This window comes from Erythrolamprus reginae, chromosome Z (genome assembly GCF_031021105.1).
Source record: "Erythrolamprus reginae isolate rEryReg1 chromosome Z, rEryReg1.hap1, whole genome shotgun sequence".
In the NCBI taxonomy this organism is placed as follows: domain Eukaryota; kingdom Metazoa; phylum Chordata; class Lepidosauria; order Squamata; family Dipsadidae; genus Erythrolamprus; species Erythrolamprus reginae.
In genome coordinates, this window is record NC_091963.1 from 92,697,408 (window position 1) to 92,720,066 (window position 22,659).

Consider the following 22,659-nt stretch of genomic DNA (forward strand, 5'->3'; position numbering starts at 1 on the left):
TTCGAATCCTGTCATTGGTATAACTGTGTAGCTGGCCACTTAAACAATTATTTTTGCCACACATGGTTACTGACAGCCTAAATGCATGTTCCTCCCAAGCGGAGTCACCTTGGGAAAATCTGAGACATCCATGTTTTTATGGAAATATTTGTGTGTGTTCTGTCTTCGAATCCTGTCAATGCTATAACTGCGCAGCTGGCCACATAAACAATTATTTTTGGCACACATGGTTTCTGAGAGCCTAAATGCAGGTTCCTTCCAAGTGGTGTCAATTTAGGAAAAGCTGAGTTTTCCAGGTTTATTTTTAGGGAAATATTTCTGTGTGTTCTGTGTTCGAATCCTGTCAATGCTATAAGTGTGCAGCTGGCCACCAAAATAATTATTTTTGGCACACATGGTTTCTGAGAGCCTAAATGCATGTTCCTTCCAAGGGGTGTAACCTTGGGAAAATCTGAGATATCCAGGTTTATTTTAATGGAAATATTTGTGTGTGTTCTGTGTTCGAATCCTGTCAATGTCATAACTGCGCAGCTGGCCACATAAACAATTATTTTTGGCACACATGGTTTCTGAGAGCCTAAATGCATGTTCCTTCCAAGGGGTGTAACCTTGGGAAAATCTGAGATATCCAGGTTTATTTTAATGGAAATATTTGTGTGTGTTCTGTGTTCGAATCCTGTCAATGTTATAACTGCGCAGCTGGCCACATAAACAATTATTTTTGGCACACATGGTTACTCAGAGCCTAAATGCAGGTTCCTTCCAAGGTGTATCAATTTAGGAAAAGCTGAGATATCCAGGTTTATTTTTATGGAAATGTTTGTCTGTGTTCTCTGTTCGAATTCTGTCAATGGTAAAACTGCGCAGCTGGCCACAAAAACAATTATTTTTGGCACAGATGGTTACTGAGAGCCTAAATGCATATTCGTTCCGAGGGGTGTCACCTTGGAAAATCTGAGATATCCAGGTTTATTTTTATGGAAATATTTGTGTGTGTTCTGTGTTCGAATCCTGTCAATGCTATAAGTGTGCAGCTGGCCACCAAAATAATTATTTTTGGCACACATGGTTTCTAAGAGCCCAAATGCATGTTTCTTCTAAGGGGTGTCAATTTAGGAAAAGCTGAGCTATCCAGGTTTATTTTTATGGAAATATTTCTGTGTGTTCTGTGTTCAAATCCTGTCAATGCTATAACTTCGCAGCTGGCCACCAAAACAATTATTTTTGGCACACATGGTTTCTGAGAGCCTAAATGTAGATTCCTTCCAAGTGATGTCAATTTAGGAAAAGCTGAGTTTTCCAGGTTTATTTTTATGGAAATATTTGTGTGTGTTCTGTTTCCGAATCCTGTCAATTGTATAACTATGCAGCTGTCCAAGAAAACAATTATTTTTGGCACTCATGGTTTCTGAGAGCCTAAATGCATGTTTCTTCTAAGGGGTATTACCTTGGGAAAAGCTGAGATATGCAGGTTTATTTTTATGGAAATATTTGTGTGTGTTCTGTGTTCAAATCCTGTCAATGGTATAGCTACGCAGCTGGCTAAGAAAAACATTATTTTTGGCAAAGATGGTTACTGAGAACCTAAATGTATGTTTCTCCCAAGGGGTTTCACCTTGAGAAAAGCTGAGATACCCAGGTTTATTTTTATGAAAATGTTTGTGTGTGTTCTGTGTTCGAATCCTGTCAATGCTATAACTGAGAGCCTAAATGCAGGTTCCTTCAAAGGGGTGTCACCAATGTTCCCTCTAATATTTTTTCGGGGTGAGCAGAAAAGTATAGTGTCTGAGCGGCAGTCCCTTCGGGACTGGGCAGCATAGAAGTATGTATGTATGTATGTATGTATGTATGTATGTATGTATGTATGTATGTATGTATGTATAAATAAATAAAGTAAGTGTGGGTGTGCGCTATCACAAATGAGTGAGTTCTTGCATCCATAATTCTATATTTTCAATAGTTTATTTTCAAATACACAGTAATCATTCAACACTCCAAACTATCTAGGATTAGCCTCTTACAACAGCCATTGCAAATTATAAATCTTTCCCTCTAGTAATACCAAGATGTATTTGAGAACTTTAGGTTTAGTCAGTCTCAGATTAAAAACATTACGTTCAGAAATGTTCAGAAAAAAGTATTCAAAAAACCACTTCCAATAGCTAGAACCAAACTTTTTTACTCCGGGTCTAAAAGCACCAGCATGAATGCAAATGTAAGTATTTTTGCCCAGCAAAAACTAAACAAGCAAAACACACACACCCCTTAGAAAGAACCCCTCAAATGAGATAAAGTCATGTAATTTCAAGTTTCAGACATGCAGGGAAAGTTCTTTTACAATTTTGTTTTGGATCTAAAAGGACCCAAGGACGAAAACAGCAGGTTAAATATAATTTTTGCATTGTACATTTTCAGGGATGATGATCTGGAAAGTATAACATTGCAATAAAAAATGACACCAACTTTGAAAAGGTGATTAATGTTCACCTTCTCTAGTCGTCCTGCCTTGAGCACAGAAATAATTTTTCTTTCCCTGCCTTTCTCCCTCTTTCTCTCCCTTTCTCTTCAATGTTTGGAATCTCTCTTGTCCTAGGAAGAAATTGAATACTGTACAGAGAAAATTGAAATACATTTAGTCAAATAGCTTGAGCTAGTGCTTTACTTTTTAATTTTCAAGAAAGTCTTACTGATTAACCCTAGAAGACCAGGAAAGGATAAAAGTAATTATTTTATCATTATTCGTTTTTAAAAAAATAATCGCTGCCCCCTCTCCTCTCTCCCTTTCCTTTCTATTTTTCTCTCCCCCTGCCTCTATCTCTCCCTTCCTTTTCCCTCTCTCTATCCTACTTCCCCCCTCTCCTTCTTTTCTAGCTCATCCTCCCTCTTTCCTTTCTATCTCTCCCTCCCTATTTCCCCCTCTCCCTTCCTTCCTCTTTCTTTCCCTCTCTCTCCTCTTTCTTTCTCTCTTCCTTCCTGTTCCTTCCTCTTTCTTGCTCTTTCTATCTCCCCCCTTCCCTCCCTCCATGTCCTTCCCTCTCCCTCCTTCCCCCCTCTTTCTCTCTTTTTTGCTTCCTCTCTTTCTCTCCCCCCCTCTCTTGCTGTCTCTCTCTCTCTCTCTTTTGCTTTCTCTTTCTCTCCCCCCTCTCTCCCTCTCTTGCTATCTCTTTCTCTCTCTCTCTCTCTTTTTCGTACACCAGGCGGCCGCAGCAGCTGACAGCGGCAAGGTGGTCAGCTGTGAGGTGGCTACTCCCGGTGCCGCTCACACGCGGCCGCCGCAAGCGAAGCTGGAGCCGGGCGGAGTGCAGCGCAAAACAAGAAAATGTCAGCTGTGAGGCGCGCCTTCCCCCCCCGCCTTTCCGCGGGATCTTTTCTTCTTATTTTGCCGTGCGCTCCGTCCGGCTGGAGCTTCCCTTGTGGGGGCCGCGTGTGAGCTTTGGGGCCCGGAGGGAAGAAGGGTGGCCGGCGGCAGCGGGAGGACGGCGGCAGCAGCAGGAAGGCGGCGGCGGGAGGACGGCGGCAGCAGCGGGAGGGCGGCGGCGGGAGGACGGCGGCGGCGGCACCGGGCAATAGCAGCGGCTAGAACAGAGGCACCGACGCAGCATCTGGACGTGTTAGACAGCGTACATGCTGGCGTTGCGTTGCGCAAGGGAAGCTCGAGCCGGGCGGAGTGCAGCGCAAAACAAGAAGAAAATGTCAGCTGTGAGGCGCGCCTCCCCCCCCGCCTTTCCACGGGATCTTTTCTTCTTATTTTGCTGTGCGCTACATCCGGCTGGAGCTTCCCTTGTGGCGGCCGCGTGTGAGCTTTGGGGCCCGGAGGGAGGAAGGGTGGCTGGCGGCAGCGGGAGGACGGCGGCAGCAGCGGGAGGGCAGCGGCAGGAGGGCGGCGGCGGCGGCACCGGGTAATAGCGGCGGCTAGAACAGAGGCACCGACGTGGCGTCTGGATGTGTTAGACAGCGTACATGCTGGCGTTGCGTTGGGCATGGGGCTGGAGCCTCCGTCCCGGCCCAGCCAGGAGGCAAGTGCCAGCCAGGCAACGCCAGCATGTACGGCGTGTAGCAACACGTCCAAACGCCGCATCGGTGCCTCTGTCCTGGAGTTCGCAGCCGACCACCGTGCCACCGTCTCACGGCTACTGCCCGCCCTGGTGCCGGTGCCGATGCTGCCACCCTCCTGCTGCCGCCCTCCTCCGGGCCCCAAAGCTCACACGCGGCTGCCGCAAGGAAAGCTCGAGCTGGGCGAAGAAAATGTCAGCTGTGAGCTGTGATCCGCGGGATCTTTTCTTCTTATTTTGCCGTGCGCTCCGCCAGGCTGGAGCTTCCCTTGCGGCGGGCACGTATGAGCTTTGGGGCCCGGAGGGAGGAAGGGTGGCTGGCGGCAGCAGCGGCACTCTGACTAGCTGTGGGGCAGCGGCAAGGTGGTCAGCTGTGAGGCGGCTACTCCCGGTGCCGCTGCTGCCGGCCAGCCACCCTTCCTCCCTCCGGGCCCCAAAGCTCATACGCGGCCTCCGCAAGGGAAACTCCAGCCAGGCGGAGCGCTGCAGCTGCCGGAAAAGTCGGAAGGCGCAAGTAAGAGGGCCCCGCAGAAAGGTAACACGCCCGGTCGTCAGCACCCCCCAGGCTTAGAGGCCTAGAACACCCACACATGCACACCGACGAGGCACCCGGTCGGCGGCAACACCCCCACACATACACCGAGGCTTAGAGGCCTAGCGGTGGGCTGCGCCACCAGCCCTACTTTGCTGCGTCACTCTCGGCAGTCAGCGGCAACCCCACCCACGCACACCGAGGAGGCACCCGGTCGGCGGCAACCCCCCCACACACACACCGAGGCTTAGAGGCCTTGCGCCACCAGCCCTCTTACTTTGCTGCGTCACTCTCGGCAGTCAGCGGGCGGCGGCAACCCCACACACGCACACCGACGAGGCACCCGGTCGGCAGCAACCCACACACACACACACACCGAGGCTTAGAGGCCTAGCGGTGGGCTGCGCCACCAGCCCTGCCTCACCCGTCTCGGCAGTCCGGCGGCAACCCCCACCCCACTGAGGCTTAGAGGCCCGATTTTCTTACCTTACGCGACGTCAGCTAAACAACCGTTTGGCTGCCGGAGGGCGGGGAGGAGAAAATCCAGGATTTAAGGGGCGGGGAAGAAAGCGGGCCTGTGATTGGCCACTTTGCACTTTGTTTCCCGCCTTTGCTTAAGGAACTGTTGCTGCCCTATGTTGTAGAGCAGCAACCGTTCTGATTTCAAATTCCAGCACGGAGGTCGGTCCTCCGCGCTAAATTTGAAATTCCCGGGCCGATGAGTAGAAACCTCTGCGCTATAGCGCACTGCGCAGCTTACAGGGAACTATGGGTGTCACCTTGGGAAAAGCTGAGATATCCAGTTTTATTTTTATGGAAATGTTTGTGTGTTCTGTGTTCAAATCCTGTCATTGGTATAACTGCGCAGCTCGCCACTTAAACAATTATTTTTGCCACACATGGTTACTGACAGCCTAAATGCATGTTCCTTCCAAGGGGTGTCACTTTGGGAAAATCTGTGAGTCCTCGGAGAGGGGCGGCATACAAATCTAAATAATAAATAAATAAATAAATCCAGGTTTATTTTAATGGAAATATTTTTGTGTGTTATGTGTTCGAATCCTGTCAATTGTATAAATACGCAGCTGGCCAAGAAAACAATTATTTTTGGCACTCATGGTTTCTGAGAGCCTAAATGCAGGTTCCTTCCAAGTGGTGTCAATTTAGGAAAAGATGAGTTTTCCAGGTTTATTTTTATGGAAATATTTGTGTGTGTTCTGTTTTCGAATCATGTCAATGATATAACTATGCAGCTGGCCACCAAAACAATTATTTTTGGCAGACATGGTTACCAACAGCCTAAATCCATTTTCCTTCATAGGGGTATTAGCTTGGGAAAATCTGACATATCCAGCTTTATTTTTATGGAAATATTTGTATGTGTTCTGTGTTCGAATCCTGTCAATGCTATAACTATGCAGCTGGCCACCAAAACAATTCTTTTTGGCACAGATGGTCACTGTGACCCAAACGCATGTTCCTTCCAAGGGGTGTCACCTTGGGAAAAGATGAGATATCCAGGTTTATTTTTATGGAAATATTTGTGTGTGTTCTGTGTTCGAATCATGTCAATGGTATAACTACGCAGCTGCCCACGAACAACATTATTTTTGGCACAGATAGTTACTGAGAACCTAAATGCATATTCCTTCCAAGCGGTGTCACCTTGGGAAAAGCTGAAATATCCAGGTTTATTTTAATGGAAATATTTGTGTGAGTTATGTTTCGAATCCTATGAATGGTATAAGCGTGCAGATGGCCACAAAAACAATTTTTTTGGCACAGATGGTTACTGAGAGGCTAAATGCAGGTTCCTTCCAAGGATTGTCAATTTAGAAATAGCTGATATATCCAGGGTTTTTTAATGGAAATATTTGTGTGTATGTTCTGTGTTCGAATCCGGTAAATGGTATAACTTCGCAGCTGGCCACAAAATCCATTGTTATTGGCACAGATGGTTACTGAGAGCCTAAATGCATGTTCCTTCCAAGGGGTGTCACCTTGGGAAAGTCTGAGATATGCAGGTTTATTTTAATGGAAATATTTGTGTGTGTTTTGTGTTCGAATCCTGTCATTGGTATAACTGCGCAGCTGGCCACATAAACAATTATTTTTGGCACACATGGTTTCTGAGAGCGTTAATGCATGTTCTTTCCAAGCTGTGTCACCTTGGGAAAATCTGAGATATCCAGGTTTATTTTTATGGCAACATTGGTGTGTGTCCTGTGTTCAAATTCTGTCATTGGTATAACTGCTTAGCTGGCCACAAAAACCTATTTTTTTCGCACAGATGGTTTCTGAGAGCCTAAATGCATGTTCCTTCCAAAGGATGTCGTCTTGGGAAAAGATGAGATATCCAGGTTTATTTTTATGGAAATATTTGTGTGTGTTCCGTGTTCGAATCCTGTCAATGGTATAATTACGCAGCTGGCCACGAAAAACATTATTTTTGGCACAGATGGTTACTGAGAGCCTAAATGCATGTTCCTTCCAAGGATTGTCATCTTGGGAAAAGCTGGGATATCCAGGTTTATTTTAATGGAAATATTTGTGTGTGTTCTGTGTTCGAATCCTGTCAATGCTATAAGTGTGCAGCTGGCCATAAAAACAATTATTTTTGGCACAGATGGTTACTCAGAGCCTAAATGCATGTTCTTTCCTAAGGGTGTCACCTTGGGAAAAGCTGAGATATCCAGGTTTATTTTAATGGAAATATTTGTGTGAGTTATGTTTTGAATCCTGTCATTGGTATAACTGCACAGCTGGCCACATAAACAATTATTTTTGGCACACGTGGTTTCTGAGAGCCTAAATGCATGTTTCTTCTAAGGGAGGTCACCTTGGGAAAAGCTGAGATATCCAGGTTTATTTTTATGGAAATATTTGTGTGTGTTCTATGTTCGAATCCTGTCATTGGTATAAGTGCGCAGCTGGCCACATAAACAATTATTTTTGCCACAGATGGTTTCTGAGAGCCTAAATGCAGGTTCCTTCCATGGGGTGTCAATTTAGGAAAAGCTGAGATATGCAGGTTTATTTTTATGGAAATATTTCTGTGTGTTCCGTTTTCGAATCCTGTCAATGGTATTACTATGCAGCTGGCCACGAAAAACATTATTTTTGGCACAGATAGTTACTGAGAGCCTAAATGCGTGTTCCTTCCAATTGGTGTCACTTTGGGAAAAGCTGAGATATCCAGGTTTATTTTTATGGAAACATTTTTTTGTGTTCTGTGTTCAAATCATGTCATTGGTATAACTGCGCAGCTGGCCACATAAACAATTATTTTTGGCACACATGGTTTCTGAGAGCCTAAATGTAGGTTCCTTCCATGGGGTGTCAATTTAGAAAAAGCTGAGATATCCAGGTTTATTTTTATGGAAATATTTTTGTATGTTCTGTGTTCGAATTCTGTCAATGGTATAACTATGCAGCTGGCCACGAAAAACATTATTTTTGGCACAGATGGTTACTGAGAGCCTAAATGCATGTTCCTTCCAAGGGGTGTCACTTTGGGTAAAGCTGAAATACTTTGCACCAGGCAAATCGGGTTCGGGTCTGCGTTCCAGTTCGGGTTTGGCGAACTTACCCGAACTCTGCCGCCAAGTTCGGCTAAACCCGCCGAACCTGAACTTCGTTGGGTTCGCCCAACACTAGTGACAAATTTGTGTAATGGTTCCATGTGTTCTGATGTGCTTGGAGGAGGAGTCACCGCCCATTTGACGTGTAGCACTGCTATTACTACTGTTTGGTCTGTCCAAGTATTGATCGAGGTGGTTTGTAGAGGGGTTACCTGGGCATCATCCATGCCCTTTATCCACACCATAAGATTTTTTTTGGTCACAAATTTTTTATATTTCTTTTCTCCAGCATGGAATTAAAAACAATATAGTTTCCAACACCAAATCAAGCTTATTATCAAACATATACAAATTTTTTCTTTTATTTTGTAACCATTCAATGGAGATATTCTTTCATTTAGAAAAGGACTGTAGAAACATATGATATCTTACATATTCAAAAACCTTTTAAAATATAACTTTTCTCCATCTTATATTGAAACATTACAATAACCTTTACATTAATTGCTGGTCATCAAATTTACATCTTATTTGATTCTTATAAATCTATTGAATTAATTGTTCCAAGAAACAATTTTCTTATAATTATCTAAGCAAAATAGATTATATATAAAATAATTCTTTCTAGGCAACCAAATTGTCATTTTCACAGCTAGACCCTCTAGGAGAAAAGAAGATATTGTGCAATTTTCACCATGAAAGGAGAATAGCAGATTAGTGACAAATATTCTGTTTCCTTCTTATCTAGATAAGTATCCTCTTCTATCCTAAGCACATTATCCATCCTGGAAATTGGTTCTCCTTGATTTTAGAGTATTTGGTTGGTGAAGCTAGAAAATGCAAGCTACCAATAGAGGATAGCATTCTTCCAAAAAAAAAAAAGACTAAATATGTTTAATGTCCAATTCTCTTTCATCCTCTATTGTTCTCTTTTTCTTTTCAGGAATAAGAAAGACTCTTAGGGGGTGCTAGGGTCTGTATGCTTGTATTTCTATGTGAGAGAAGTTTCTCTATGTAAGAATTGTCAGGGGATATAGATCAGTCAATGTTTAAACAGAGGCTATGTATTATGCCAGCAAGTAATTTAAATTAGTCATTAAATTGAGTCCTTAATTATTTATTTTTGGACTAGTTCTTCCTTTTCTTCAAAGGTAGATTCTTGGGAGGGTATGTGTATCAAGAGCAATTATAGTGAACTGATGAGCATGTGATGACTTAATCACCCCAAATCCACCAGCAATCATTTATTAGTTAGGACATTTGATAAAATGGCATTTCTATTTGACGTGGCACTTAACTGTACATACCATCATCATGTTCCTTCCCATCCAACAAATATCCCTAGTGTTTATCATCCCCAAGTATGATAAATGTGAAATCAGGAGAGATTGCTTTTCAGTATAACTGGGAATTTTTTTAAGTCTTCCTTTGGAAATCAGGCTGTACTCAGCTATTTAAATTACTTTGGGCCACTTTTTTCCTAGCTATAAGTAAAATGCAGTAATTTGTTTTAGAAGCTGGAAAATGATAGCCAGGCATTACAATATGATTTTCCAATGGAAACAGATAGCATTTCCTATTATGACTCTGACCCAAAAACATTAATCATAAAATCAACTAATTTTTTTTTTTTTTTAAAAAGGCCACTACCCACAAGGTTGCCATGGTTGTGGAAACTCTATGATGTCAGGAATGATGCTAAACTGATGGCATAGAGGTGGCATTATCCTGCAGCCCCCATATAGAATAACCATATAGAATCTCTTCAGCTGTTGGCTGAAACATTCCAAGGCATCCTTCAGTTGGGTAAATGAGCAGGAGGAGATGAGCATCATGAGATGTATTGCTCCTTCTGTGACCCAAATTTTCCTGTTTGGAATTCTTGTGTATTTTGGAAGCTTGGATGGATTTCCACTTCCATGTCCACCCTCAAATATATCTGGCAAAGGGAATATCAATTTTGATAACCTGCATATTCAGCAGATATTTGATAATTCCATTGAATTTCTTAAATCATCAACTTTAAAATTATGGAGTAGATTAACTAAATCAAATCCTCATGAATATTTGGATGAAAAGGGATCCCATGAAAATCTTGTAATAACACACTATGAATCATCCAAAGTCCTACAAGAGGGACCCAAAGCAAAAATAACCAAAATGGAAGAGACTCAAGACTTGGAACTCCAAAAATATTTAACAACTGAAATTTTGGAAGCTTTGATGGACTTCAGCTTGAGGACTAAAAGCTATCAAGAAAGATTAAAGAACCATCAGAATATGATACAGAGAGAACATTGGCTTCAAAAAAGTCCAAGAAAAAAAGGCACAGCTGTTAGATTACCAACAAAGAGGCAAAAAATAGGAAAAAGACCAGGAAAACTTGCAGAAGATCAAACAAAACATAATTCACATACAAGGGCTGAAAAACGGTGGAAACTTACAGGGCACCAAGTGCCTCTGGCTACCAAAGTAGCCAACAAAGAGACAACTCATCAGTTGGAGATCAAAAAGGAAGCATCTAAAGAAAATTCAGAAGATCTAAAGTGTATGAGATGGTTGAAAGTCACAAAAAGTAAAAAGGGAAACAAAGAGGAGACTTCCAAATTGGAGATTCAAAAGGAGGCATATCAAGAAATTTCAGATACTCAGAAGTTTAACAGTTGGCCAAAGGTGATTCTCAAACAAAAAATAATAGAAAACAAAGAAAAAACTCCTGATTTAGAAATACAAAAGGAAGCATCTCAGGAATTTTCAGAAGGTCTGAATTTTAAAAGGTGGCCAAAGGTTGCTCTCAGAGAAAGAATAAAAGAAAACATGGAGAATAAGAGAAAACAAGAACCAGTTCACTCCTTACAGAAGCGCTCCGTTTTACATCTTCCAACTAAGCTGCCCCCTTTGACATCTGTTGTGGATGATGGAGGTGAGGAACAGCCTGGTAAAGTCATGTTTATTCTGAGACCTGTCAACGGCCATGTAAAACAATTTGTCATCAATGAGCAGGCGAAAGAGAAAACTCCGGAGAATGAACAAATTGCAGAAAAACATTTGGAGAAGGAACTTGAGTCTCAGGAATCAAGAAAGAAAAAGCTTCTCAAACACATAATAATTAGAGGAAGCAACTTTATAGTCACTACGGAGGTATCTGAAACTTTAAGCAAACTGTTGCCTGATGAGACATATTGGGAGCATCAAGCACACTCAACCTCTGCTCCCTCTTCATTTCATCTTTTGTCAACCGCAGATAATTTACTTCTTCGACGTTATGCCTTTGAATATAAGTGGAGAAAATTATTTACAAGGATCTTTCCAAATAAGATTCTCAGATACTTAATTGTCAAATTTATGCGTGTCCTCAAAATAGACTGCAAGGAACCCATTATCCAGAAGTCTTGTCCTAAACTAATCAATACAATGAGTTCTATCTTGACAAAATTTATTAGATCAGCAGAGATGGACAGGTTACTCTCTCCTATTGGGATCTTTTTGCCAAGTAAGAATGGAAGCAATACTCCAACAGCAAGCTCCAGAAAAATGCAGATGGCCCCTGATGAGGTAAAAACAACCTAAAGTAATCATTACAAGTACAATCTTAGGAGTTTTATCAAGACTTGGTTTCTTAGGGGAAATCAAGGAGACCAAGTTGGTGTAAATTATCTGTACCTTCATTTCTGTAAAAGCAATTACTGTTTTAGAGTAAATCCCTTTTAGATTGCTTATAGTAATGTGCGAACACCATTTCTCTGTATGATTTCCATGTCTCTTCCCAAGCAAAAGCAACATGCTGCATTTATGTAAAGTTCTTACATCTGGGGAGAGTGGCGTAGAGCACAACGGTAAAGTAACTGAAACCTGAAAACAAAGAAAAACATAATGAGATTCACCAGAATTAAAACAGAGGTTTTAGATAAAATTACTGGATTGGTAGAATAGCTGTTGCTTTTAAAGGGTAAGTGGACCCAAATATACCCCTTCCTCCAAAAGCTTTTTATAGATTGGAAGAATTGAGTCTGCAATATCTCTTATTTAAAGATGATAACTGGTTTTTAAAGAAAAAGGATTTACAGAACAACGTTAAGAGTCAAATGTTTCTTGCACAAGATGATGATGGGCCATTGTCTCTGGACGGATTTAACAACTTAATTTCTGCTTTTGAATTTTGACTCACTATTGTAAAGGGTCAAAATGGATTTTGTAATAAGTATATTTAGAAGAATTTTATAATAAATTTGGCAAAAACTTTCTAAACAGTACGTAAAAATAAATGAAACCTAGGCAATAATGTACAGTACATATCTTTTATTTATTTATTCAATTTCTATGCTGCCCTTCTCCTTAGACTCAGGGCGGCTTACAACATGTTAGCAATAGCACTTTTTTAACAGAGCTCGGCTATTGCCCCCACAATCCGGGTCCTCATTTTACCCATCTCGGAAGGATGGAAGGCTGAGTCAACCTTGAGCCGGTGATGAGATTTGAACCGCTGACCTTCAGATCTACAAGTCAGTTTCAGTGGCCTGCAGTACAGCACTCTACCTGCTGTGCCACCCTGGCTCATATATTCAAACAATAATAAATAAGTTTTATTTTAATTGAGATTTTTTGTAATAATGCATACACAGCATTGCAGATAAATATAAAACTGGGGCTTATTTACCTAAATCGTGGCTACTTTAAAAAATATTTTTTACCCTGATAATTACAGTTTCTCCCATAATTATATTAATAATTAATCCCATAGAATAGGGATGGGACTCAAAATTTTTAGCAAAGGGTTCCCTGCCCAGTTGCTGTATGGGTGTGGCATCCTCCTGAACTATGGTGGTTGGAGCGGCATTTTTGCCTTCCTTGGACTGTAGAGGCTTTCCTTGAACCTCTGGGAGGACAAAAATGCCCCCCCTTCTGTTTCCGGCCTTCCCAAACTTATAAACGTATCTTTTATAAAACATATGATTTGTACTTTAATAATTCCAAAGTTGATTTATGAACTTCCATTTTAAAGATTCTGCCTGTGAAGTAGAGTTTTTTCCCTTTCCTGATATAACCAAATGGGTATTTTGTCAGGTTTTGGGGGGCTAAGAGGTGCTTTGGCATAAAGACTTCTGACTCTTCCATCTGTCTGATATTCAGCAGACAAGATAGATGGGGAAAAGTTGCCAAGGAAAATAACAAGACTGCATGGAGGGCACAAAAGTTCTGAAACTTGAATTGGTAAGGACCTCTGATATGGCAAAGTATAAATCATTAATAAACCAGGATTCTAAGTTCAAGATAATAAAACATGATATATACTGATGAGTACAAGTTGCCCTCTATATCATTAGTGAGAATAACAAAATGTTGCAATACTACATGAAAATCTTTCATTTTGCTTCTCTTTGTTTAACCTTGCAGATAGCAGTGCAGGGCATTCCAAAATACAGGGATGAAATCCTTACTCCTTTGCTATTGGCTATTTCTCTGACACTTTTGGTATTGATTATTATTACAGGGCTGATTGTAATAAGGGTAAGCTAAAGTATTTTACTGAACATCCTTATACTAATTTATTAACTCACTATATCTTAAAGCCCAGTAATGAAAAAACAAACTTTACCAAATTTCAAAATATTTCTTTTTTGTGAAGAGTTAATATTTCCTTAAAAACTAACTTTGGGAGATCACATTACTCTAGTGGGATTTAATATAAAATATTTAACTTTAAAGAGGTACAGAAGATGTGACAGTGACATAGAAATATCACAAGAAAGGGTGGGAGTGGTTTTAATAAAATTATTGGTGAGGGGGTCAAATATAGATAACTAAATGGGTACAGAGTTAGATTCATTCTACTCCATGTCTGATAGGCAATACCGGGCTGGTAGGCTTGATTTGGTCCAAAAGACTCAGCTGCTATAGCCTAGAGATGGAGCTCTTACCTCACAATTTATTTACTTTATTTATTTATTTACTTATTTATTTATTTGATTTATATGTCGCCCAATTCCTGAAGGACTCTGGGCTGATTACAATAAAAATATTAAAACCTCTTATAGCGACATTCATATCCTTTGTGGCCAGATCTAAAAGGTGTCTCATTAGCTCAACGAGGTCTGTGGAACTGTTAGCTGAGGACTGAGGACCCCTACCACACTTGGCCATCTAAGCCCCCCTCCGCCTCTCACCTGCCTTAGGAAGAGCAGCCGCTTCCACTATTGCTGCCAGAAGTGACCTCTCCCCACTGCTGCTGCTGCCTGAAAAATGCTGCTGTCCTTCCTGCACAAAGCTTGCTCCCAGACTGCCTGAAGAGCTGCTGCCCCCATTGCAGCTCTAGTCAGCCAACTAACAGGGAAGGAAGGAAGGAGGAAAGACACACAGGCAATAGGATGACTCCCCATGCTTTAGCCAGAATCAGCAGCAGTATGGCCACAGGCAGACTCATTTGGATTGCTGGGTGACTAGGAAGGAAAGACACTGTTTCCCTTGCCTGCACTCTTGCGTTCTCCGGTGAAGCTGCCATTTCGATCGCTTATGCTCTGCCCATTCCAACAGGTGAGAGAAGTACGGTAACTTCGCTATCTCTCTCTTTGATCTTCCTTTTGTGAATTTCTGGTGATAATCTTTATGGTTCTTTGTAAATAGCATTGGGAAATTCAAAGAGCAAAGTGGCCATAGTTAGAGGAGGACGAGCTCAGGGATGGGAGTTGAAATCCACAAGTCTTAAAGTTGCCAAGTTTGAAGAACCCTGGGTTAAGGATTAGGGGTGCAAAGGTTTTCAAACCTAGCTAAGACTTGTGGACTTCAACTTCTATTTCAGAATAGCATGATTGGAAGGGGGATTCTGAGAGTTGAAGTACACAGTCTTAAATTTGCCAAGTTTGAAGATTCTTGCACTTCTAATGCCTAACCCAGGGGCCTTCAATCCTGGCAACTTTATAATTTGTGGACTTCAACTCCAAGAATCCTCCCTCCAGTCATGCTAGCTCAGGAATGGGAGTTGAAGTCCAGAAGTCTTTTATTGTAAACTGCCAAGTTTGAAGACTCCTGGATTAGGGATTGGGGTTCAAGGTATTCAAACCTGGCAAGTTTAAGACTTGTGAACTTCAATTCCCATTCCTGAGCTAGCATGACTGGAAGAGGAATTCTGGGCGTTGAAGTCCACAAGACTTAAAGCTGTCAAGTTTGAAGTTTGTAAAAAGTGTATATGTTTGTAAAAAGTATACATATTTGTAAAAAGTATTTTGCTACACTGGTACTTTATCAAATAATATATTACTACCCCAGTTGGGTCAGAATACTTTTTTCTTTGTTTTCCACCTCTAAAATCTAGGTGCATCTTACACTTTGGTGCATGTTATGCTATGAAAGATACGGTATCCCTCACAATTTCACCTCTTTTTGACTTAAACAGATCTATTATCGTAATATCATGATTGGAAACGAAGGGACTCCTCTGGAAGAAGGGTAACTCTTTCCTGGAGATCAGTATTGTGTTTCACTTATCTTTGCTACTGGTTAGGGAATAGCAGCACACACATGCGCTTTGCATACATGCACCATTTCTGCACATGCACAGAGCACTTTTGATGACTCTGGATGGGTGGGCGGAGCTTCTTGCCACCCCCATTGGTTCGCCCGAACCAGGGTGAACCAATAGCAACCCACCATTACTGGAGATACTTAGTTAGTTGCAATTCTCTGTTCTGAAAATCCTCTTTATGAGGACTAATCTCAAGATTTATTGGCAATGCACCTGTGACTTATATTTTTAAAAAGAAGGTTTTAGTGCACAGGATGCTACATGTAAAAGTTGAAAACACTGAGAACATGACTGAATGAATAATCTGCTTTTGTGCTGCCTGAATTGTACGTATAGTATTGGCTTCTGTTACATTCCGCAACTGGTGCTGTATGTTCCCCTCTCATCTTGGCAACTTTAAACTATTTCAGTGCTGAACTAACTGAGATTGCCAGGCGGGCATGTATATTGATGAAGCCAAAAAGAAGTAAAGCCCCAAAGAGTTATGTGGTTACCTGCAACATGCATTTAATCTTTGGAAACCATTGCAGGTGTGTGTTTCAGCATGCCAGGCACTTAAACCTTCTACTGCCTGCACACTGCTTGTACATGCACAAAAGAGTCTTGTGACTCAAAAGGCCTTTTGACTCCATTTTGAGAAATGGAAATAAATATATCTTTCATTTAAATTATAAGAGTTTGTGTACTTCTCCACAGAAATATATGCTATATTTTCTTTGCATATTGCCAAAGGGTCCATGCTAAGATCTCAATATTTTTCTTTTTTGTTTGTTTGTTAAAGGTCACTTCTGGATAAAATGGAGAAAGGTACACTTGAAAAACAGGTCTGTAAATGCAGAAGCAATATCTTGTCTTATTTATTGGATCTGAAAAGCATGGCCCCACATTTCCAAAAGTATTACAGATGTGGCTTAATATAGCTAGATGGATATGTGGATGGATGGATAATAATCCTGTCATTCTGGGAGTATATTAAACTCAGTGAGGTTTACTTCTGAGTACACAGACTTCAGGATTGGGTTGCACTGTTTAACATAGGTCGGCTCTTGATAACTGATTATTAGAGCCATCTCTTATACATTAATACATTTCTGTAAATGTAACTGTTCATGTTTTAAAATCACTCATGTTCCTATTTTAATATCACTCATGTTTTAAAGTGTTCAAAACGTACACCTGTGATTTCTGCCATAAATTTCGCTCCATTTTGACAGTACTATGGATAAAGATGGCAGCTTCCTAGCCATTCCTCCTGAATTTGCCAGTTTCCCCCATTTCTCACCATTTGTTCGGATCTTGTAAGCCAATCAGCCACCTCCAGGAACGTGAGGCACCCTTATTTTCTGCTCACATAGAAGTAATTAAGAACCACTCCAGTTTCTCTCTGCAAAGTGAGAAGACTGTTGTAATAGCCTATGGTTTTGAGCCCAGCCTGCCCTACACCTGTGATTTCTGCCATAAATTTCTGACAATTTCAAATATCCAAATATGCTGTAATATTTTTAAAAAACCAATATTTTAAATCATTTTGATAGATATTTTTTGACGTATTATATTTCCTACATTGTGCCAAACAATGGATGACCAGAATATTCTGGAATATATCACAATGGCTAGATTCACAAAACCTGAAGTGAAAATATAACCTGTTTGTAACTTAATGTGTGAAGTGTATCGAGTCAAGTGAGCAAACTATATTGTACAGGTTGTATGCATTTTGTATATTTGTCTATTATTCGTATAGAATCTTTTCAGAAGAAAAGTTTTGCTGCAACCAGTTGTAACTTAAATATGCCAAGATTAACACACATGGTTTGTGGATGTTTTGTAAACTGTAAGAATCTTTTCCAGCTCTTTCAAACTCATTAATTTGAGAAATTGTGTGCATGATGCAAAGCTGGTCTTTTGAAAAGATCCAAAAGGAATAAGAGTGATGCACACAACTCACTTAAACCAGAGTTGTATCAACCAAATGAATTTATAAAACCCCAACACCATTTCCAAAGTTTAGGAATGCTAGGGCTCGGAGAATACTTTTAACTACAGCTACTAACTACTACGTTTACTGACTACTAAATTTATCAGCAGAACTACAAAATATGTTCCAGGCATCTCTACCATAAGAGACAAAACTAGTGTTTGTTTAATTGGACACCTAATTAGGAGTTAACAATTGCTCTGATTTGCTAGCTACACATTCTGTCCGCTAGATCATCCATTCCAGGAATTAGAATTTGAATTATACAAATAATAATATAATGCTATGTGAAAATTGAAATCTTAAACTGAAAATTTATGATCATTTTTAATATCCTTTCCTCATTCTCAGACTTCAGCAGAATCATTAGAAAACCCTTTTTGGTTTAAGGATATGTATCAACCTATAAATGAAGTAAAGAAAAATGATATGATTAATAAATTACGAGATCAAGAGTCCACAGGAGAGCCCGGAGAAGAGTCCTCAGAAGAAACCATATACACTTGGGCTAGTGCAAGGTATTGTTTCTTTTCTTTTCTCTTCCCTTTATATTTCTTTCCTTCTCTTTCTTTTTTTGCAGTTGGCACATATTTCAAGAAAAAAGCTGGAACACTATGATCATAGTGATCATGATGCATTCAGTCAAAACCAATTCCAATGTTCAATTCTTCTTGATTCGATGCGCCAGGTTTCTCCCAATCTTGTCTGCTCTGGTTAATGTCAGGTTTGATAGTGTCTACGTGTTTTTTTATGCCTTCTCCAGTAAATTCCCCTGCACAACATGGGCAACGTAGAATTACAGAGGGAATAGTCTCATTTTGTGAGTTAGATGACTTTTTTTTCATTACAAAATTCTTTGGGCATATTTGGATTTGTCTAAATTTATATTATTACATTGTACTTTACATGGAGCTGCCCTTGAAGGCAACTTAGATGTTACAACTGGTCCAAAAGGTAGTGGCACATGCACTATTGGTTGTTCCTATGTTTGCCTATATTATAAATCTTTACATCCTTTGTTTTCATTTTGTGGTCTTATAGTTATTGGTTTTTCTGTTTTTCTTTATTTATTAGACCTCCACAAATCCCTGAGCTGCTTCTTGTAGAAAAACTGTAAGTAACTATATGTGCTACAGAAGGGTTACAAATATTGTTTTCCTGTTTAAACCTTCAGGCACCAGAGCAAGTATTCTTCATGAAATTATTAGAAACTCTTAGAATGCTTTCTCCAATCTAATTGAGTAACTGAGCACAATTAAAGATAATAATTTTGAATATATTAGGTATTTTATATACTATGTCTAGGGGGACTTATTCCCTGCAATAAATTATTGTATTTTCAAATGTAGCTATATTTGCCTCATATTTTAGCAAATATGAAATTAAATAAAAATTTTAGAATCAGCCACAATGGACAGAGATTCAGACTGCTGCCCTCATGGTTTAGGCACCAAGAAAGAAACCAAGAGATGGTGATTTCTAGACTCACCTTGGACAATATACCGGCTAGGTGACCTTTGGGACAGAGGAATGACAATCATTTCTGAAATCTTTCCAAGAAAACTGCAGGGATGAATCCAGGCAGTTCTCAGAAGTGTGCATCAATATGAAGACATGCAAAGATTGTTAAATCAATAAGTCTGCCTCTAATCTTTATTAAATCCCCACTAACCCGTTAACCTAGAGCAGCAAGGGTACAGATCCAACTAAGAAATAACTTGGTCATAGGTGAACAGATGTGCGTTTAACTAGTAAAAGTTTTCAGGCTCAGGATCTGTCTTAAAGAGAAATGAGAGAGACAGACAGACAGACAGACAGACAGACAGACAGGGGAATTCGAGAAAGAGAGAGGAGGGATAGAAGAGAGAGGGAGAGAGAAAGGTGGAGAGAGAGATGAGAGAGAGACAAACAAAGAGAGGGAGAGAGAGATGAAAGAGGAGGGAGAGACAGAGAGGGGGGAGAGAGGAGAAGAGAATGCCTGAAGAACCCCATCTTGACACTGGGAGTCCAGAAGCTTCAGCAAGCAGTGCGCTAGATTCATATTAGTGGTCTGCTGGATTTAAAATTATGAATTTAGTGGTCCCTGAGGTCTGAAAAGTTGGTGATTCCTACTCTAACATGCAGGTAACATCTGGGTTTTGCAGAAAAGCAGTATTAGGATGCTCAAGAGCAAATACATGATTTTCTCCCTTTAGAGAAAATGTGAAATGCTGGGTTTACATAAAGAAACCGTAAAGAAACCGTAAAGAAACCATAAAGAAACCATAAAGAAACCAAAGAGTACATCTTTGATCTTTATAAACCTATTGCAACTTGGATTAACCTCTGTTTCTATTTATCTTCTAGGGAGCTAATGCCACCACCACCATCAGTTGAAGTTCCTGCTCCTGCTCCGGCTCCTGCTCCGGCTCCTGCTCCTGCTCCTGCTCCGGCTCCTGCTCCGGCTCCGGCTCCTGCTCCTGCTCCGGCTCCAGCTCCAAAGCCTGTCCAAAAAACCATTTCAAAGAATCTGTGAGTATCTACAGCATTATATTTATTTACTTGAAGATATATCCACTAATTCATTGAATTTACGAAAAAGCTATGGTAACGCAGTGGCTGAAAAGCTGTATTGCAGGCTCAAGATTGACTTCACCTTCTCTCCTACTGATGTCAGTATAAAGTCAGTATATTTTCCCCAACAATAGGAATTCTCTGCCTAGAGAAAACTATAAAACACTATAAAGCGGTATATAGTGCTATTGATTTTATAAATCTTATTTCTATAAAATGGTTGTGCTTCATAGTTGCTATATTAAGAGAGGGCTCTCAAAATTCCTAGCTCTGATCCATAGGTAAACAAATTGAATAAAGTGATATTTTATTTAATTTGTCAAGAAGAAAAAAATTATCCAATACATTAGAGCTCATTGCTAGCCATGTTCCAGAAATTTATCTACAAAGAATTTCTCAGAGCCTTTAATATATGTGAATATCAACTCCCAAAATTTCCTAGCCATGCTTAATACTAACGTCCTAAAGGATCTAAGATTCAGGAAAACCAGTCTAAAACTTCCTTCTGTTTTAAGAAATTGAAAACAAATGAGCCATCTTCATTCCCATCCTGGGAGGGAGACAAGCTTAGCCGCAGAATATTTATTTTTAATTTCTGTTCTGTTAAAATGTTTGTCTGTTCTTTGTCAGGTCTGAAAAAGAGATGCCTGCTAGTAGTGAAACCACTCCAAAGACTGAGTGAGTACAGTAGTAGTCTCTCTTAAAGATTGTTCTTTAACATAGATTTTCTTCCAAGATTCTGCTACACTAGACATTTGTTTAAAACAGTGTTTCACAAATAGTGGGGTAAGCCCCCCTGGGGGGGGTACGGAACGATGCTGGGGGGATGCGTGACTCCAGGGAACATGTTCTTTTTGCCGCAGGGAATAGAGGTTTTTTGCACCAAACAATAGCACACCACACAGAGTAGGAGATATGAAGTGCATATAACAAATCCTTAACAGACACCATGGAAAAATATCTAACAGGGATGAAAAGAAAGGAGGCGAAGGACAGAGATAATGAGACAAACATAAGTCTTCTAAAAACTAAAATTAGGAAATATGACAAAGTGTATGCACATTATACCCCAATCATGCTGATAAGCAACTTCAGTTTTTTCAACAAAACATGCTGAATACGTATTGCAAAAAATCATCCTGGTGGAGTTGGGGGGCGCGTGAAATGTTTACTTTTTCCTGGGGGGGGGGGGCGTAACAGAAAATAATTGAGAAACACTGGTTTAAAACAGTATCTAATTTATACTGTGATTATTGCAGTTTCACTGCCACTAAAATGAACAACCTTGCACACCTAAATACCTTTACATATACAAACTAAATATAAAATATACTGCCTGCAGAATTTTAATATGCTAATTTCTCCTGTACTGTAAGTGTAAAATAATTACACACACAAAATAAAGGGTCAGTTTTTAATAGCTGAAATCTTGCAAATTCTAAGAGAATTTTGAGTTAAAAATTCTGATTGGGGGAAGCAGAACTAGGAAACAGAAGGATGCTCCTGGTTCTAGCACTCTAACCTGGTTGAAACTACAAGGCAAAAATCAGCCTCCTTTTCAGACCTCCCTTCTCCAAATGAGAATTCCTAGTTGAGTGCAGGAAATTTCCAAAATAATCTGCTGCTCAAATTCGAGTAGCAGAGAGCTGCCTACCAATAAGGCTTAATTGATTTTTGTGCCCATTAACAAATCCTCTTACTTTCTTAAGCTGTAAGTGAATTGAGTTGATGTCAAACCTTTTTCAGTTTTGCTTTTGCATTTGTGAAGAAGATGGGTGGTAATTAAATTGAATATAAACAAATAAATGACTAGGACAAGCTGACCAAATAAAGATAAAATATTCAACTGCTGCCAGAACAAGACTTAAATCCTGCTTTTAATTTTTCTTTTAACCAGGGCTTCAGAAATAGAAGAAGGTACTGAAGGTACTTCAAAGAAAACGTAAGTAGTTTCAGTGTGCAAGTCAAGTTCTGGAGTACTGAACACCTATTTCATCAGGGTGAAGATACTCCTTTCAGAGTATATTCATTGTATGTTTCTATTGTTTACATGTGGATGAAATTTCCAATCAGTTTTCTATCTGGTTTTAACAAATTGGAGGCTTTTTCAGTTTTGGTTTTGCATTTGTATTTAAATTGGATCCTATATTTACCCTTTGAAGAAGAGTTAGAAAATCTGCAGTAATTTAGGACAAGTCTTTTTAAAAATGGAAATGCTTGATAAATTAATAAAATCACCCCCTTGTGCATGATATCATTAAAATAGCATGAAATAAAAAATAAAACAAAACTATTAAAACAATAAAACTATTATTCCTCTCTAATTCAATTGGATAAACTATATGAAGAAGGAATGGGGATTTTCCGCCTAGAATTTTTTGCTAGAATTCAGGACATACAAATCAAAGGAATATATTGTGGATCTGAAATATTAGATCTAGATC

The 22,659-nt window shown here is 40.1% G+C and overlaps 1 long non-coding RNA gene across 4 annotated transcripts in view; it reads right to left on the reverse strand.

Annotated features, from left to right (window-relative positions):
• Positions 1 to 8,511: 8,511 nt before the first annotated feature.
• Positions 8,512 to 22,659, reverse strand: part of LOC139153476 (uncharacterized) — a 40,110-nt gene continuing 25,962 nt past the window's right edge. For all 4 annotated transcript variants that reach the window (XR_011556837.1, XR_011556838.1, XR_011556835.1 and 1 more), the window contains 4 exons: positions 19,986 to 20,145; positions 16,967 to 17,068; positions 11,829 to 12,017; positions 8,512 to 11,434 (listed from right to left, as the gene is read on the reverse strand). This is a non-coding gene — a long non-coding RNA (uncharacterized lncRNA). The remainder of the gene's footprint in view (positions 11,435 to 11,828; positions 12,018 to 16,966; positions 17,069 to 19,985; positions 20,146 to 22,659) is intronic.